The following is an 18256-nucleotide window of genomic DNA, read 5'->3' on the forward strand; positions in this document are numbered from 1 at the left end:
CCTATGTATGCTTGTCCAATGTCTACGTTTGTACCATGCTTAACCGTGCTATTTTCTTGTTTTTCATCAACGACCCTGTATGCGCCAAAACCAATTCCGGGTACAACCCACCGTTGTACTTGGCGAAATAAATTCTGATTCTGATTCTTTTGAAAAATAATGAAAATCGCGGAGACCTGTACACACTGCTGCGATGCGCTTTTCCTATTCTCATGAAGGCTTGCGCTTTTAAAAATCGCATGCGATTTTAAAAGCGCAGCAGTGTGTACAGGCCCTTTGTGATATTTTCACAAAATGCATTTTATAATCACCAGCATGCAAGTAAATATTCAAAATAATTTTGCCAGTAGTTTTTCAACATTTTTTGGTACTTTTTCAATTGCAAAATGCTGAAAAGTTAGTTTAAATACAAGATAAGAAAATATCTCCTAGGAGAAACTGTTGCCAATGGGCCTAATGCTGCATACACACTTGAGATAAAAGTCTTTGGAAAAGGCAAGATCACAAACCAATTTTACCCCCTTCCATGTAGTATGAGAGCCATACCTACACAGTTTATTCTATAGAGCTGAACTCCCCATCAGACAGAAATCTTTGTAAGATGCTGCACACACAGATACTGTACACACTCAAAAGATCATTATCTGCAAAAGATCTGTTCTTGCAAAAGATCCATTCCTGCAAAATGCATTCATAGTCTATGATATCTGCAGATCCTCATACACACCTTGTTTAACAGGCAATCATCTGCAGATCAGATCCACCAGGATGGATTTTCAGATCTGCAGATAATTGTCTGATCTGCAGATGAATGTCTGTTAAACAAGGTGTGTATGATGATCTGCAGATCTCATAGACTATGAATGCATTTTGCATGAATGGATCTATTGCAGGAAGAGATCTTTTACGGATAATGATCGTTTGAATGTGTACGGGCATCTTTGTGTGCAGAATCTTGCAAAGATTTTAACTGATAGGGAGTGCAGCTCCATAGAATAGACTGTGTAGAGTATGGCTCTCATACTACATGTAATGGGGTAAAATTGGTCTGTGATCTTGCCTTTTCCAAAGACTTTATCTCAAGTGTGTATGCAGCATTAGTCTGAGTGTATGGCTAGCAATGTAAATCTTAGCCTGGGCACTATCTGCACGGTGTTTGTATGCACCCCCCGTGTCTGTGTGGGTTTTCTCCAAGCAATCAGGTTTACTCCCATATCCCTAAAAACATACAGATAAGTTAATTGGCTTCCCCCTAAACTATGATACATTCACTACACGATACATAAACATATGATTATGGTAGGGGTTATGGTGCGTACACACTTGCGATAATGATCGTTCGTAACACCTAATTAACGATCGCTCGTCCGACAATTGCGTAAAGTTCTTTCCGTCGCAATCAGAAGAGATCGTTAAGGTGAGCGAGAAAAGTGCAATCATTGCACGAGCGGATTTTCCAAAACGTTGGATCGTATCGCGCGATCATCGCTGTAAAAGAAAGGTGTGTACAGCAATTGCGCGAGAACTATCGTTACTGAAAGCAGTGCGCAACTGCGCATATAGATGTAACCTACGTATTTCCTGTGCTGTGTGTTTCGTAACGATCGTTCTTTGAAAATTTAAAAAAAAAAATTACACAATCAATCTTGCTGTGAATATAAATGTTGTGTTTTGTTACTTTTGTAAAATGTACACACTTTTTTTCGTCATATCCGTGTGCGCACGCACCTATTCTTTAGTGATTGTTCGTTTTAGCGATAACAATTGCTGCACTACGTTCTCTGATACTTAATTTGCATTTATTCCTTTCCTCGTGCAACTATCGTTCGGCGCAGAACTATCGTTCGTAGTAAACGATCATTATCGCAGGTGTGTACGTAGCACTAGATTGTGAGCTCCTCTGAGGGAGAGTCAGTGACAAGACAGTATACTCTGTACAGCGCTGTGTAATATGTCGGCGCTATATAAATACATAATCAGTGCATTCATAGGCGACTCATCTATAGTCCTGCAGATTGCATTGTGTACATTTGCAGGCCAGTGATCAATACATAATACAGGACCCCACCGGAAACTGCTGACACCAACAAGGGTCAAAATAAGCTTCTTTCACATTAGGCAACGTGTATGGCGTGCGTTCGGGACGCAAGCGCACCCGATCACACGCCATCTGCAGTGCCGATCCCATTAATTACAGTGATGGGATCAGCAATGTGCTTTACCAAAAATGCGTGCAGAAGTGCGATAGCGTATCGCACCGCTGAGCAGCACGCATAGTCTGAACGTCAGAAGTGCTGTCTATGCACTTGTGATGTGCTTGCTGATCGCACACCATACATGCTGCTGAAATGTGCAGGGCAGCACGTATAGTGTGAACGAGGCCTAAAGGCCTGTTTCCACTAGGAGCGGTGCGATGTGGCTACATAGCCGCATCGCACCGCAGGGGTGCTGAAACACATGCACGGCAATGGAAGAGTTTCCACTGCGTGCATGTTGTGCGGAGCGGTGCGATCCGAGAATCTGCAGCATGATGCAGATTCTCACACGGCCGCATCAGCGTCCCATCTCCTCAATTGACTTCTGCATTGGGAGATGCGGAAGTGATGTGGCTAGGTAGCCACAGTCGCATAATTTTGTAGTGGAAACAGGCCTAAGCCATTGCACTTTCTTCCACTGAATAATTGCCAGTAGGCTATACATTTTTTTTCTTTTTGTCATATATGCACAGCAGTTGGAAACAGCTGTTATTTCCCAGAATGCAACTAGGTTTACAGACAGCAAACTGTCAGGGCCATGATCCCGACAGTTTGTCTGTGAACTTTGTTGCATTCTAGGAAATACTGCCTGTTTGCCAGTTGGAAACAGCTGTTATCTCACTCTGTAATATATACTATGGAAAGAGTTTCAGTACAATATCAGCCATACACACGATAGAGGAAAATTAAAGATTTCTTGTGGAAAAAGGTGGTATTGCCTACTGATTGCAATGCACTATCTGCAAGGAGTTTATCTTTTCTCCCTGCGTCTGTGTGGGTTTCCTCCGGACACTGCAGTTTCCTCCCACATCCCAAAATCATTCAGATAAATTAATTGGCTTCCCCCTAAATTGGCCCTAGACTACCATACATACATTACTTGGTGTATTTGCCTTCCTAAAACAGAAGGAAATCTGCAATAATTAAGTGAACATTTGTGGTTACCCACAACGCACTACTACTGAATATGCAAATTATCCCTTTTCGCCCTTGGTAAGCCAAGCAAGCATCCAGAACCGCTGGTGTATAGCAAGCCTATAGCTTTAAATTTTACACAGCCATATCAAACCCACATGTGACATCCTGTTTCAGGCTTTTGGTCGTCATCAGTGCATGGCAGGGATTGATAAGGCTGTATGAGATAGGGCTGGGACCAGTACAACAGAGGAACCAAGCAGCTCAGGGCGACCCAAACCACTAGGAATGTATAGGGGGATAAAAGGGACCAAAAAAGCCCTCCTACTAAAAAAAGCAAAGCTTGGTCTACATGATACCTACATAGACATATGACTCTGGTAGGGATTAGATTGTGAGCCCCTCTGAGGGACAGTGATGTGACAAGACAATATACTCTGTATAGCGCTGTGGAAGATGTCAGCACTATATAAATACTACATAATTTCATCACTGCATCATGCAGCTCTGTAAGCCATTTATGTACGCCTCCTGTAGCTCTGTAGGCTGAAGGAGGGGGAGGCAGGGAAGGCCGACAATAACAGTTTGTGCCTGTTAGACTTTGTATCAGTTCCCAAGGCCGCCTCTCCTGACATCTGCCTTGTGTCTTGTAAGCTGTAAATAAGTGTCTGAGTTGGTGGAGGAGCAGCAGCTAGTTTTCTGGAGGAGGGAGAGACGTGCAGAGAGACACAGGCGCAGCTCCCTCCCCCAGCAGAACAATCACCTGTTTGTAGGAGACCTCATGTAAACTTAAACCCCCATGCCGAGCTGTATAAGATGGGCTTGTGTATAGACGGCCATTACAAGTCCCCGAACAATGGGCAGCACGGCGGCGTAGTGGTTAACGCTCTCGCCTTGCACCGCTGGGACCCCGGTTCCTATCCCAGCCAGGGCACTGTCTGTTGTATGTCCTCCCTATGTGGGTTTCCTTCAGACACTGGTTTCCTCCCACAACCAAAAAAACATACAGATAAGTTAATTGGTTTCCCCCTAAACTGGCCCTAGACTACAATACATACAATACACAATACATAGCCATATGACTATGGTAGGGATTAGATTGTGAGCTCTTCTGAGGGAGAGTCAGTGACAAGACAATATACTCTGTACAGCGCTGCTAAAGAGGTTGGTGCTATATAAATACTAAAATAATAATACTAATAACGATCCACTCGTACATGTCCCTGCAAAAGCTAGAGTCTTGGACAGATATGCATACACTCCTTTCACACGTGGCTTGCGGTTTTTATGCAAAGGAGGGGGGGGGGGGGGGGGGGGGATTGATGCCCAGAGGCTTTACAAAAACAAACAAGTCTTAGGGCCGAGTCACACTGGGATATTACTAGCGCTGCAAGTCACTGGCGTTTGGAAAAGCGCTATGGCAATGCAAAGTCTGTGGGATCATTTACACTGCGTCGCTTCCAGAAACCGCAAACGCATTGTATGTAGCATTTTGATTCTCATTCACTGAATCACAATTATTGTACAATCGCTCAGCAATTGCGTTTTGGGATTTCTAACGTGAATGGGCCCATAGGGCTTTTTCCCATTCGATCTGAAAAAAAAAAAAAAATCTGATAGCCCACGGAGCAGTTTTCCAGAATCACAAATGCCGATTGCCTGCATTTTTTATGCGTTTGCACCCCTATACAAAGTGTAGGCGCGCTGGAAAATTGCATAGGAATCGTACCACTGTGCGTTTACTCACAATTTGGCAAGTCAAACTAAATTTTCCTGCCAAGTTTTTCTCCCGTCAGAAATCGCAAACGTGCTGCAACTGTGCCATACTCCTGATGGATTGCAGTGAAATTGTGGTAGTGGAAATACAGAGTGGAAAAGGGTCCTTCCAAATGGTATGCATCTTGGAAATGGGCCAAACAAATTAACTTCCAGTCAATGTGTCGCTCAGTCCTGCAGGTGACGCTGTGGAGGTAGAGGAGGGGCATGAACATGCATGTGTCCCTCAGCTATGGCCAAGCAACACATACTGTTGCCATAGGGAGGGGGAGAATATAACGGTGCGGTGTAAGATGCAGTTGCTTCAGTGAGTGAGGGTAGAAGTGTACTTCGAAGCATGCCACATTTTTAAAACCTGCTTGGGCGGGGGAAGTGGAGGGAATGGTAATACTCGTTGTACACGCTAGATCTGAGTTGCCCCAAAAGGCAAAAGTGTACAAGTGCCACTAACGATACATTGACTGTATAATCTTACCACTTTGACGAGGAACTATCTAAAGTACCGTATATTCACTCCATTTACTCTTCTATTACATAGATTTGCCGAATGTCACGTTTTCATCCTTGTACATGAATTTTTATCTGTATTAAAATACAGAATATTTGGCTGCCTTGAAAATGGGAGCTTGGAACTTTTTTTGGTGTATGTTAATAAAGTTTGTGTTTTGAATGAACCACTCTTTCCTTCTGTCTGGGTATTCCCCCTCAAAGAATTTCTTCTGGGTGTAGAGAAGCCCCTTCAGAACTGCCCTTCCCTCCACAATCCCAATAAGGGTCAGTCCACACTTGGCGGGTTGCACATCAGAATGAGTTTTAAACGTATCAGTTTTTCAAAATGTTGTGCTTTTGCAGCATACGTTTCCAGTCCGTTTGAACATATGTAAAAACGTGTCCTTCCTGCATGAGCGTTTCTAATGGAAAAAGAAGTCCGCAAGGATGACGCTGAGGGGAGGAGCAGGCAGTAGGCAATCCGCTTTGGCATCCGTTTTGTGTGCAAAACTTTTCTATGTAGAGGGAGATCAGTTTTTGTGTTGCCCTTCATTGCCTCTGCGGGTATCCAGGCTCCGTGAAAATGTGGCAAATCCGGACCCTGTGTTCAGTTTTCTACAACGGAGCCCATGGATCCGTTTTTTGAAGTGTGTAAAGACCGGACGCTATTTTTAACATTGGTATCCGTGGCTCCATTTTTGTCCAGGGCAAGAAAAAAACAAACAAACTGAGCCACGGATACGGTTTTGAAACAAGTCTGAACTGACCCTAAACACCTAGTAACAGAACTCTGCTGTGTGTACCAGTCTCCGCTTATTTTACACTATCCCAAACCGAAACAGGAGGGGGAAAAAAAAAAAAAAAAAAAAAAAAAGTGTGAAACAGGAATATTACAGAAGTCCGACCACTTCCTGAAAGAAGCATCCAACAGATGACTAGACTAACGCTTCAAGGTTCTGCAGTAAACTGAAAAAGGTGATTTACGTGGACATGAACTCTTGCACAGGACAGAAAGGAAAACAAATGCACCCTGTATGTATAGAGTTTAGCATGTAATTACCCCTCATCTGTGACTAATCACAAGTCGTAATGTGATCTCTCCCCTGTGTCACATGACTGCCACGGCGGACAAGATCATTTGAAAGCACAGGATGTCAATAGGTTTGCTTCCATGAAAGCAGGAAGTAGAAAGTGCAGATTTATTGCAGGATTGGGATCAGCTGCAATAAAGAAATGTTTTTCTGTAAAGGTTATTATGCTGTTGCTCATCTTTTAGAGCAGAGAGGAAGTTCTGAGTTCAGGTTCACTTTAAAGGGAAGGTTCAGGGACTATCCCAAAAAAATAAAAAATCCCCATCCACTTACCTGGGGCTTCCTCCAGCCCGTGGCAGGCAGGAGGTGCCCTTGGCGCTGCTCCGCAGGCTCCCGGTGGTCTCCGGTGGCGCACCCGACCTGGCCAGGTCGGGCTTCTTGTGCGCTCCAAAATGCGCCTCACGGCGGCGCGCTGTCGTCATCGGACGTCCTCCGGGATGTACTGCGCAGGCTCAGTAGTTCTGAGCCTGCGCAGTACAGCCCTGAGGCAGTCAGATGACGTCAGCGCGCCGCCGTAAGGCGCATTTTGGAGCGCACAAGAAGCCCGACCTGGCCAGGTCGGGTGCGCCACCGGAGACCACCGGGAGCCTGCGGAGCAGCGCCAAGGGCACCTCCTGCCTGCCACGGGCTGGAGGAAGCCCCAGGTAAGTGGATGGGGATTTTTTATTTTTTTGGGATAGTCCCTGAACCTTCCCTTTAAAGGGAACCTAAACTGAGAAGGATATGGATTTTTACTTTTAAAATACCAGTTGTCTGACTCTCCTGCTGATCCTGTGTCTAATACTTTTAGACACAGCCCCTCAACAAGCATGCAGATCAGGTGCTCTGACTAAAGTCAGACTTAGCTGCATGCTTGTTTCAGGTGTGTGATTCAGCAACTACTGCTGCCAAAGAAATCAGCAGGACTGACAAGCAACTGGTGTTTAAAGAGAACTTCAACTGAGAGGGATATAAATGTATTCTTTTAAAGATGAGAGGTTTAGCTTTCCCCAATATACTGTCGCACCACGGAGCTCCCCTTTAGGAGATTATAGGTAGGAGATCTCAGCAGCCATTCGCAGCCCCAGCCAGGCTCCTGTTCAGAGCAGAGCCGCTATTTGCCCAGAGCAGAGTCCCTCAGTGAACATGTGGACTGGAAAAGGTCCAGAACAGCTGGAATAAAGGCTGGGACTAGCAGCCTGGGTTCAGGCAGGGTAACCTGTCATTGACAACGTGGCAGGGACAGAGCAGCAGCTATTTATAGGGGGAGAAATTACTGGTGCAACGTGTAAAAGAAGGTCACAACTGACAGACTGACTCTCATTGTTTCCAGGCAAGGTGCAGCCAGAACAAGCGGAATGCGTCAGCGTTAAAGGAGAAGGCCGGCAAGAGTCATTGGGCCGGACATCACATAAGAAATCTATTTGTAGATATGCAGCGACACAAATTCAGTAAGTAGCTAAAGAAGAACTGAAAATCAAGGCGAGTTCTCACTGACCATCCCTAGGTGCAAATCCCCTTGCCATCAATCCAACACAAAACAAACCCCAATACCCCCTTTCCCAAGTACATCGTGCGCCTCTCACCCACCCGCAGAATGAAATGCACAATTCCTCAGATTTGGCTGTCACGTGACCATCCTTGTGAGTGGATGGCTAGGCTCCACCCCCTGGGAAACTTGGTGCCTGATCTCCACTCCTCCATAGGAAAGCTCAGCTTTGGCTGTCACATGACCACAATTCTGAATGGATGACTAGGCTCCACCCCCCTGGGAACCTTGGTACCTGATCTCCACTCCTCCATACGACAACACTGGAAGGAGGGTGACTGGCAAACCAGCTGTGCTCCGACACAGTCCTCTGAGCAGTTTCCCAAGAGGCATTGCTAGAGGGAGAGAAGATGCCAGTATAATTATATAGAGATGCAAATACATTTTGAGTTGATGCAGCATTATACAAATGTATGCAGCTTGAAAATTAACCAATCATATCCTGCTGAGGTAAAATTTAATTCATGTAGCTTGAAAAACGGACCAATCGCATTTTACATCAGCAGGATTTGATTGGTTAATTTTCATACCACATAAAATTTGATTATAAAATGTGCAAATTCCTGGATCAACTCAAAAATGCTTCTCATGGACCATCCCTATCCAACACCATTTATCTGAAGCCCAAATAACGACCGCCTCTGCCAATAATCACCTGGCCAGCGGATCCAATCGGCAGCGTGACAACTGAGCTTTGTTCTCCCAGCGTCACACCAGCGATGCTCCGCCCTTCTTCCCCACAACACATCATTAGTATGCAGGCCAACTACACATCTCTACAGCCTTGGCCCAGCAAGGTCTCCTGAGGGATCAGGATCTCTGTCCGGCGACATCCATCTGGCGTGTGTACGCGTTAATATCCAATTTCCCGAGTGATCGACAGTCTGATGGTTTAGAAATGATCATTTGGGCTACCAGAGAGGGGAAATGAGAGCCAATCTGATTAGATTAGAAGAAGAATTCTCAAGTTTGGATCGACGGAACAATTGATGGAACAATCGTCGTTCATCAATCAGCACCATTAACGGCACCCCTGTTGCCCCAGTAGCATAGCTCCCAACTGTCCCTCTTTGGGAGCCCTGTCCCTCTTTCCTCCTCATTTGTCCCTCTTTCAGGACTTTGTCCTTCTTTCTATGTAAATGTATATATAGTTCTTTACTAAAAATAAATAAATAAAAAGTGTGTTTAAATGGCTCTAAACTTTATTCCCATCTTTGAAAATTATTATATTACTCATTGTAAAATGTTAATATGAAGGAAAATGAAGGATAGAAAGGACCACTGTGGTTTGAATTATAAAACATTTTTCTTATGAAATCTTTATCGTATGCGTGACTAGGGGTGTGGTCAGGGGTGTGGCAGGGGCATGGTTTAAGTGTCCCCTTTTCTCATCTCAAAAAGTTGGGAGGTATGCCAGTAGTGTACACCAAATCCCGACAGACACACAAAAGGACCACAAGACTAGACAATATCACTGAGAATTTTTTTGCGCACTAGATTTCCTGGGGAATAGGGGGCCAGGAGAAGAGAAGGGGTCAGGCGGCAGCCTGTGCCGTGTGGCTGGGCTGACTACAGCCATCTGAATCAGAGCTGCAAATGTTTCTGGCACGCAGGACTTTCCACCTCTATATTTCATGTGCAAGCTTGGCTGCCTGCCTGGGGTCCTGCGTCCCTCCTCACCAATATCCAAGGTCAAAGGCTCATTTTATCGACAGGTGACATTGGACGAGCAGCAGAGAGGGAGGATATTTTATGGCACGGCAGTAATTCTGTGAAGTGATGTCCGGGGAGTTTATATCAAGATTAACGTCGGAGAGATGGACAACATTAAACGAGAGTCACTCTGCTGCCTTGTACAGAGTATTAAAGGAAACCTGAATGGAGTACATTTTTTTTTTTTAAACATAATGTACCTGCAAATTAATATTACATACTTACCTCACATTTAGCTCCTTTCAGAATCTCACCATTTTCTTCTTACAATGATTCCTTCCAGTTCTGACAAGATTGTATCAGTTGCTGTCAGTTATAACTGAAAGGACAACTGATGTGCAAGGTTATGGTCGTGCTTCTCTATGGCTCAAGTGGGTGATATTACAGTTTAACAGTGTGCTGACCAGGAAGCGGTTATAGGGTAAAGGCCATTTTCAAAATGGAGGACAGAGAATTCCATTGATCACAGTGGACAAACAGGACATGAGATAGGAGAAAGATTGATGAGCAGACTACGCTGGAGGCAAGTATGACGTGCGTATGATTATTTTGACTTAATTTTCAGTTCAGCCTCCCCCCCTCCAGTGAGGTGGTAGCTGCTGCCTTGTACAGAGTACAGTATAAAATATTTCAGGATCCCCCCCCCCCCCCCTCCAGAGAGGTGGTAGCTGCTGCCTTGTAATCTAAAGTGTGTTTGCCTGCCTCTGGGATGAATAAGTAATGGGAAGTCCAGTCTGGGCTAGGAGGTCCATCACTCCTCCTTCAGGCAGGGAACACACTTGACTGTTTTCGTGCGTTTTTTCTGCACCGAAAAACTGAGAACTCTTGTTAATCAATGAGCTAGTGCACACTTACTGTGTTGTTCGCACGCAGAAAAAAAAAAAAAAAAAAAACTTACATTCTGCATGATGACTGTGCACATTTTGGCAGTTTCCTCTATCATTTACATCCGCTGCTGTGAAAAAACGCGCGCGTTTTCCTGCATGGAAACACACTTGGTGTGCAGAAAAAGTATGCAGAAAAACGCGCGCGGAAAACTGAAAGTCAAGTGTGTTCCCTGCCTCATAGTCCAAAGCAAGAAATGTGCCCAATTAGCACTAGACCCTCCACGGATGTATAGCAAATATTTATTGCAGGTCAATAGCAGTAGTACAAAAGCATGACAAATAGCATGACGTTTCGGGCGGAGGCCCATTCTCAAATGCATGTGAAAAAAGGGCCTCCGCCCGAAACATCATGCTATTTGTCATGCTTTTGTACTACTGCTATTGACATGCAATAAATATTGGATATACATCCGTGGAGGGTCGAGTCCTAATTGGGCAGGTTTCTAGCTGCTGCCTTATGCACAGTATAAAGTATTTCAGGACCCCCCTCCTCCCGTCAGTGAAGGAGGTAGCTGCTGGGATAGTGGACTGAGACTCTCTATACATCCTCCTGTGTGTTCTACAAGCTCATATAATGATACGGAAGCCGCAGCCTACCTAGAGAGCCCGAGGCGGATTCTTACAATAAGCAATTACCATACGGATCAGAGGTGGCGACTGCACCGGAGGCAGCATCTGTGCTCGCTCTGCGGAGGGGAAATATTCCTGCGCTATGCTTTATTATGATTTATGCAGACGTTGCAGTAGTTAGCGGATAATCTTTCAGCGCCTCGGCGCCTGATCACACGATTAGCGGTGTCGGGCTGTGCTCACCGCTGCCTGAGCGCCTATGATATGCACTGCGCCCCATTCTATAGGCTGTGCAGTGCTGCGAGTGGGCCCAAATCGGATTTCTTAAAGTGGAGCTGAACTCTTGCACAGGACAGAAGGAAAACCAAGAAATGCACTCTGTATGCATTTAGAGAGTTTAGCCTGTCTATTCCCTCTCATCTGTGACCAATCACAACTGTTATTTGATTTCTCAGCTGTGTCAGCTGACTGCCTCAGCAGAGCAGCTAATTTGTAAACAATGGATGTTAACTCTAGGTCTGCTTCCAGGAATGCCGAAAGTAGACACTGCAGAATAATATTGGCTGTAGCAAAGGAATGTTTTTCTTTAAAGTGAACCAGAGACGAAGCACCCTCATGTATTTTTACTATATAGATCAGTGGGCACATGAGAAAACACTTACCTTGCTTTCTGTTTCATCCTTCACTGCTCAGCTTGCTCGTTTCAGCCCTGATAAAATCCCTGACTGAGCATTCAGTCTGGCTTTTCTATAATGACTCAGCTATAATGATTCCTGAGCAAAGCCACAAGGGGGCAGGCTTGGACTTGAAAAGACATGAGAAAACACTGGCTTTTCTCAGGAATTTTTATAGCTCAGTCAGAGATTTTATCAGGGCTGATAACAAGCTGTGCAGTGCAGAATGAAACAGAAAGCAAGGTAGGTGTTTTCTCTAATGTTCCCACTGATCTATATGGTAAAATACATGAGGGTGCTTAAGGTGCATACACACCAGGCTATAGTCTTTGGAAAATGAAAGATCACAGACCAATCTTACCACCTTCCATGTAGTATGAGGAGCCATACCTTCCCAGTCTATTCTATGGAGCTGCACTCCCCATCAGATAAAAATCTTTGCAAGATGCTGCACAAAAAGATGCTGTACAGACACAAAAGATCTGTATCTGCAAAAGATCCGTTCCTGCAAATTGCAATGATAGTCTATGAGATCTGCAGATCATCATACACACATGATTTAACTGACATTCATCTGCAGATCAGATCCACCAGGATGGATTTTCAGATCTGCGGATGATGGTCAGTTAAATCATGTGTGTATGATAATCTGCAGATCTCATAGACTATCATTGCAATTTGCAGGAATGGATTTTTGGCAGGAACAGATCTTTTGCAGATACTGATCTTTTGTGTCTGTACAGCATCTGTGTGCGCAGCATCTTGCAGAGATTTTTATCTGATGGGGAGTTCAGCTCCATAGAAAAGACTGTGTAGAGTATGGCTCTCATACTACATGAAGGGTGGTAAGATTGGTCTGTGATCTTTCATTTTCCAAAGACTATGGTCTGATGTGTGTACGCACCCTTAGTCTATGGTTTCCTTTAAAGATTCTTATGCTGTTGCTCATCTTTCAGAGCAGAAGTTCTGAGTTCAGGTCTGCTTTAAGCAAACCTCTGAAGTTTGCAAAGGATAAAGTTTGATACTTACCTCGAGAGAGGGAATCCCTTGGTTCCTCCAAAATACTTATTGCACATGCGCAGCACAGCCGCGGCTCCTGCTTGATGAGGAAAGCCATTGCAAACTTAAAATCAGACAAGGTCTTATCAGATTTCTTTGGAAGGGCCATTCTTGGCAACAATGGACAGCAGGACGCCTCTACAGCATCCAACCCCTCTTCTTAAAGGGCCACCATCGTGAAAAATTGCTAAAATACATGTAAACACACGCAAATAAGAGGTACGTTTCTCCCAGCGTAAAATGAGCTATAAATTACTTTTCTCCTATGTTGCAGTCACGTACAGTGGTTCGTAAATCCCTAACAGAACTGACATGTTTCTAACTAGTCCATCTCATCATGGGGGATTCTCAGAATTTTTTTTAACAAAAAGCACTCCCTGGAAAGAATCTATACAAAGATGCAGGCCGCCCCCATACCGGTTTGCGCTAAATTGGTCGCATTAAGCAGGATTCACACACACACACACACACACACACACACACACACACACACACCTCACCGACACACCTACACACCTTATCTATGTTACATTTTTAAGCTCCCAAAAGAGCAAAAATATAATTCAGGTAAGAAAAGTAAATATTGAAATGAAGTTATTTAGGAACAACTTACTATGAGCGATTATTTTGCTTGTAAATGTGCTGAATAGTTATTTGTATCAATGAAGTGATAAATGAGACATTTGAGACGTTTTCTGAATAGAGCCCATTGTCGGTCGGACATGCACTTGGCGGCACCAATTTTCATCCATTTACAATATAATAATCAAATTGGATGATCGATCGGCCACCAAGTCACCTGATGTACGGCCACCTTTATGCTGGGAATACACGGGCCGATTCTGGCGCTAGATGCTGCGCCCGATCGTTTAGCCTGCTCAATTCTCTTATCTTTTTTCAATTCACTTCAATGACAAATCCAGCAGCAAAAACGATCGGACATGTCGGAAATTATCTAACCATCTTATGCGCTCAGAATCGAGCCGTGTATTCCCGGCATAATGCCAGGCATACACGGGTCGACCTCTTATCAATCGAGCCGCTGATGGTTCGATTGATAATTTCCAACAGGTCCAATCACCGCGTGGATCGATTCCCCGCTTGATAGCTGCAGGCGGACAATAGTGGGGAATAGAGTGGAAGATTAGCGCCTGCAGGGACGAGCGGGAATCGATCCGGGCGGCCGTGGCGGGAGTCGATACGACGGCTAATCGAGCCCCTGGATAGCTCCGTGTATTCCCAGCATTAGAATGGATTCTGCTTTTATGTGATTAGCAAGGACTGTGTGCATACAGCAACTGTGGAATAATCCCAGCCAAGCTGATTGTGGACCTACAAGCCCACGCTCTCAGATACAGATTACCTGCCCCAAGAATGCCTCTGTAGTTAATAAGGGAAACAAAGACTGCTGATAAAGATGGAAATCATCATAAAGAGGACACTACAGTTTATGTTGACTTTCTATTGTTTGTGGCTACTATGGACTGATTGGACAATGGACATTTAAGGTGACCATACATCAGGTGACTTGGCAGCCGACTGACCATCCCATTCAATTACAATAGAATGGGAGGGGAGGGGCGATATTGGTTGCATGCATCAATCGGACAAGATATTGGGCCAACATGCTTGGTCAGGTGCACGGCAATAGCGGTGTGCAATATTGGGGCAGACCGCATTCTCAGTAGCATGTATTGCATGTGCTGTGGTGCCTCTGTGGCATGTCCCGTATGTGTTGTGGTTACTGACTGTGCAGCCTCTGTAGCATGTCCCGTATGGGTTGTGGTTACTGACTGTGCAGCCCTTGTAGTATGTCCCGTATGGGTTGTGGTTACTGACTGTGCAGTCTGTAGCATGTCCCGTATGGGTTGTGGTTACTGACTGTGCAGCCCTTGTAGTATGTCCCGTATGTGTTGTGGTTACTGACTGTGTAGCCTCTGTAGCATGTCCCGTATGTGTTGTGGTTACTGACTGTGCAGCCTCTGTAGCATGTCCTGTATGTGTTGTGGTTACTGACTGTGTAGCCTCTGTAGCATGTCCCGTATGTGTTGTGGTTACTGACTGTGCAGCCCTTGTAGTATGTCCCGTATGTGTTGTGGTTACTGACTGTGTAGCCTCTGTAGCATGTCCCGTATGGGTTGTGGTTACTGACTGTGCAGCCTCTGTAGCATGTCCTGTATGTGTTGTGGTTACTGACTGTGCAGCCTCTGTAGCATGTCCCGTATGGGTTGTGGTTACTGACTGTGCAGCCCTTGTAGTATGTCCCGTATGTGTTGTGGTTACTGACTGTGCAGCCTCTGTAGCATGTCCCGTATGGGTTGTGGTTACTGACTGTGCAGCCCTTGTAGTATGTCCCGTATGTGTTGTGGTTACTGACTGTGCAGCCTCTGTAGCATGTCCCGTATGGGTTGTGGTTACTGACTGTGCAGCCCTTGTAGTATGTCCCGTATGTGTTGTGGTTACTGACTGTGCAGCCTCTGTAGCATGTCCTGTATGTGTTGTGGTTACTGACTGTGCAGCCTCTGTAGCATGTCCTGTATGTGTTGTGGTTACTGACTGTGCAGCCTCTGTAGCATGTCCCGTATGTGTTGTGGTTACTGACTGTGCAGCCTCTGTAGCATGTCCTGTATGTGTTGTGGATACTGACTGTGCTGCCCCTGTAGCATGTCCTGTATGTGTTGTGGTTACTGACTGTGCAGCCTCTGTAGCATGTCCTGTATGTGTTGTGGTTACTGACTGTGCAGCCTCTGTAGCATGTACCGTATGTATTGTGGTTACTGACTGTGCAGCCTTTGTAGCATGTCCTGTATGTGTTGTGGTTACTGACTGTGCAGCCTCTGTAGCATGTCCTGTATGTGTTGTGGTTACTGACTGTGCAGCCTCTGTAGCATGTCCCGTATGGGTTGTGGTTACTGACTGTGCAGCCTCTGTAGCATGTCCTGTATGTGTTGTGGATACTGACTGTGCTGCCCCTGTAGCATGTCCTGTATGTGTTGTGGTTACTGACTGTGCAGCCTCTGTAGCATGTCCCGTATGTGTTGTGGTTACTGACTGTGCAGCCCTTGTAGTATGTCCCGTATGTGTTGTGGTTACTGACTGTGTAGCCTCTGTAGCATGTCCCGTATGTGTTGTGGTTACTGACTGTGCAGCCTCTGTAGCATGTCCCGTATGTGTTGTGGTTACTGACTGTGCAGCCTCTGTAGCATGTCCTGTATGTGTTGTGGTTACTGACTGTGCAGCCTCTGTAGCATGTCCTGTATGTGTTGTGGTTACTGACTGTGCAGCCTCTGTAGCATGTCCCGTATGTGTTGTGGTTACTGACTGTGCAGCCTCTGTAGCATGTCCTGTATGTGTTGTGGTTACTGACTGTGCAGCCTCTGTAGCATGTCCTGTATGTGTTGTGGTTACTGACTGTGCAGCCTCTGTAGCATGTACCGTATGTATTGTGGTTACTGACTGTGCAGCCACTGTAGCATGTCCTGGTTACTGACAAAGAGTCAACGGGATGAAGCACAATTTGCATGTCTAGGCCGTGCTGCATGGTTATTCCCCACAATGACTGACTTGGCAGGAGAGCCAGGCAGGCTGTGTACAGATTAATTCTGTGGTTTTACATACAATGGAAGAGCTGGAAGCATAGAAGTCAGCCAAGAGATACTAGTAAAAGTTATGCTGTAACTCCGACCACAGGAATGGGACATTACCGCGCTGTCAGTGGGGCCCGTATAAAATACAGTACAACGTTATTATTGAGATGACCTAAAATGGTCTATTGCTGCACTGGGCAGAAAATTCTGTTACAATGCAAACCTCCGCAGACCCAGAAAGAAATTTAGTCAATCCTGGCCACTAGAAGGCCACCAACTGCTTTAAAGAGGACCACAACTCTTGCACAGGACACAAGGAAAAAACGGAGAGAAATGCACCCTGTGTGTTTTTAGAGAGAAGAGCCCGTCTAATTCCCACTCATTTACATGTATGTCTTGTTTTGTCAGAAGAAAGGGTGCAGTTTTACCCCTTTTGAAATGCACAATAACTACAATAAACTCCTAACTTACATGCATGGACTCTGTGTCCCTCACTACTGCTGCTGTCCTTTCCGCACCGAAGCACTGTGCAGGCTCCACTCGCCACTGATCTAGGTACAGTGCCTCCACGCCATGGACACCCCTGCTACACAGGGGAGACTACCCCAGCGCAGCCCCACCCTCCTTCACAGAGCAGCTACATAGTGTGGCCAGCTTGTGAGGGATAGAGGCAGGGGTGAATGGAGGAGCAGAATCCACTACAGAAAGGATACTACTGACAAGCCTGGTCCCTGGCTCAAAAGTGACAGAAGCACTACAACTGGAATATCCATTAAGGACATCCTAAGGCAGTGATAGGCAAACTCGGCTCTCCAGCTGTTAAGGAACTACAAGTCCCACAATGCATTTGCCTTTATGACTCATGACTGGGGCTGTCAGACACCTGCAATGCATTGTGGGACTTGTAGTTCCTTAACAGCTGGAGAGCCAAGTTTGCCTATCAGTGTCCTAAGGTGAGATCTGTCCTGGGCCGGCAGGCCAAATTGAGATATACACAATTTGATTGTGCTCTTTTTCCCATTGTCTACCTGATCTACATGTAATCATGAGTGTAATTTGATCTCAGCTGTGTCCGCACAGAAAATAGTCAATAGTCAGACACAGCTCATATGTAAACACAGGATGTTAACTTTTTGTCTGCTTCCATGAAAGCAGGAAGTAGACACTGCAGATTTATTGCAGGAGTTCTGTAATAAATGCCTCCCCAGGAGAATGCCACACCCCTCCCTCCATATTTCCCTGCTCTACCAAGCTGATCAGGTGACTCTCAGAGTTCTGGCCAGAGACTTTTCCTCACAGTACAATCAGCTGTCAGACTTGCTTCCACATTAATTTCTGCACGTTGTGTACTTCAAAAATCCGTCACATTTTTCTCTGCCAGTCACTGCCTGCTGTGTGCCGCGCACAGAGGGAACATTTATCCAGCCGTCGCATGATGCCTGCTGGACTTTGTCAGCGCCGTGCGGCCGCCAGAGCCAGCCAGCTGGCAGGACGAGAACCTTTTAGCTGCAGGGGGCAGTCATTTCCCAGATGGGGCCACAGCCAGGTTAATCCTGCAGGTGAAAGCAAGACAAAGTGTCGCAGTAAGTGGCGGGCGCTCCAACACACAACAGGTCCTCGAGGAGAGCTGCCAAACGGCCTTGCCCTCTGAGAAAATGATGGTTTTATGGGAAAAACACGACGTGAGGTGCTTATCAACTGGCTGGCCAAGT

General features: G+C 45.6%; 1 protein-coding gene across 1 annotated transcript in view; it reads right to left on the reverse strand.

Moving 5' to 3' along the window:
- Positions 1-18256, reverse strand: part of CHPF (chondroitin polymerizing factor) — a 77706-nt gene that overhangs the window by 37700 nt on the left and 21750 nt on the right. The window lies entirely within an intron of this gene.

The sequence above is a fragment of the Hyperolius riggenbachi genome, chromosome 7, assembly GCF_040937935.1.
Source record: "Hyperolius riggenbachi isolate aHypRig1 chromosome 7, aHypRig1.pri, whole genome shotgun sequence".
NCBI lineage: Eukaryota > Metazoa > Chordata > Amphibia > Anura > Hyperoliidae > Hyperolius > Hyperolius riggenbachi.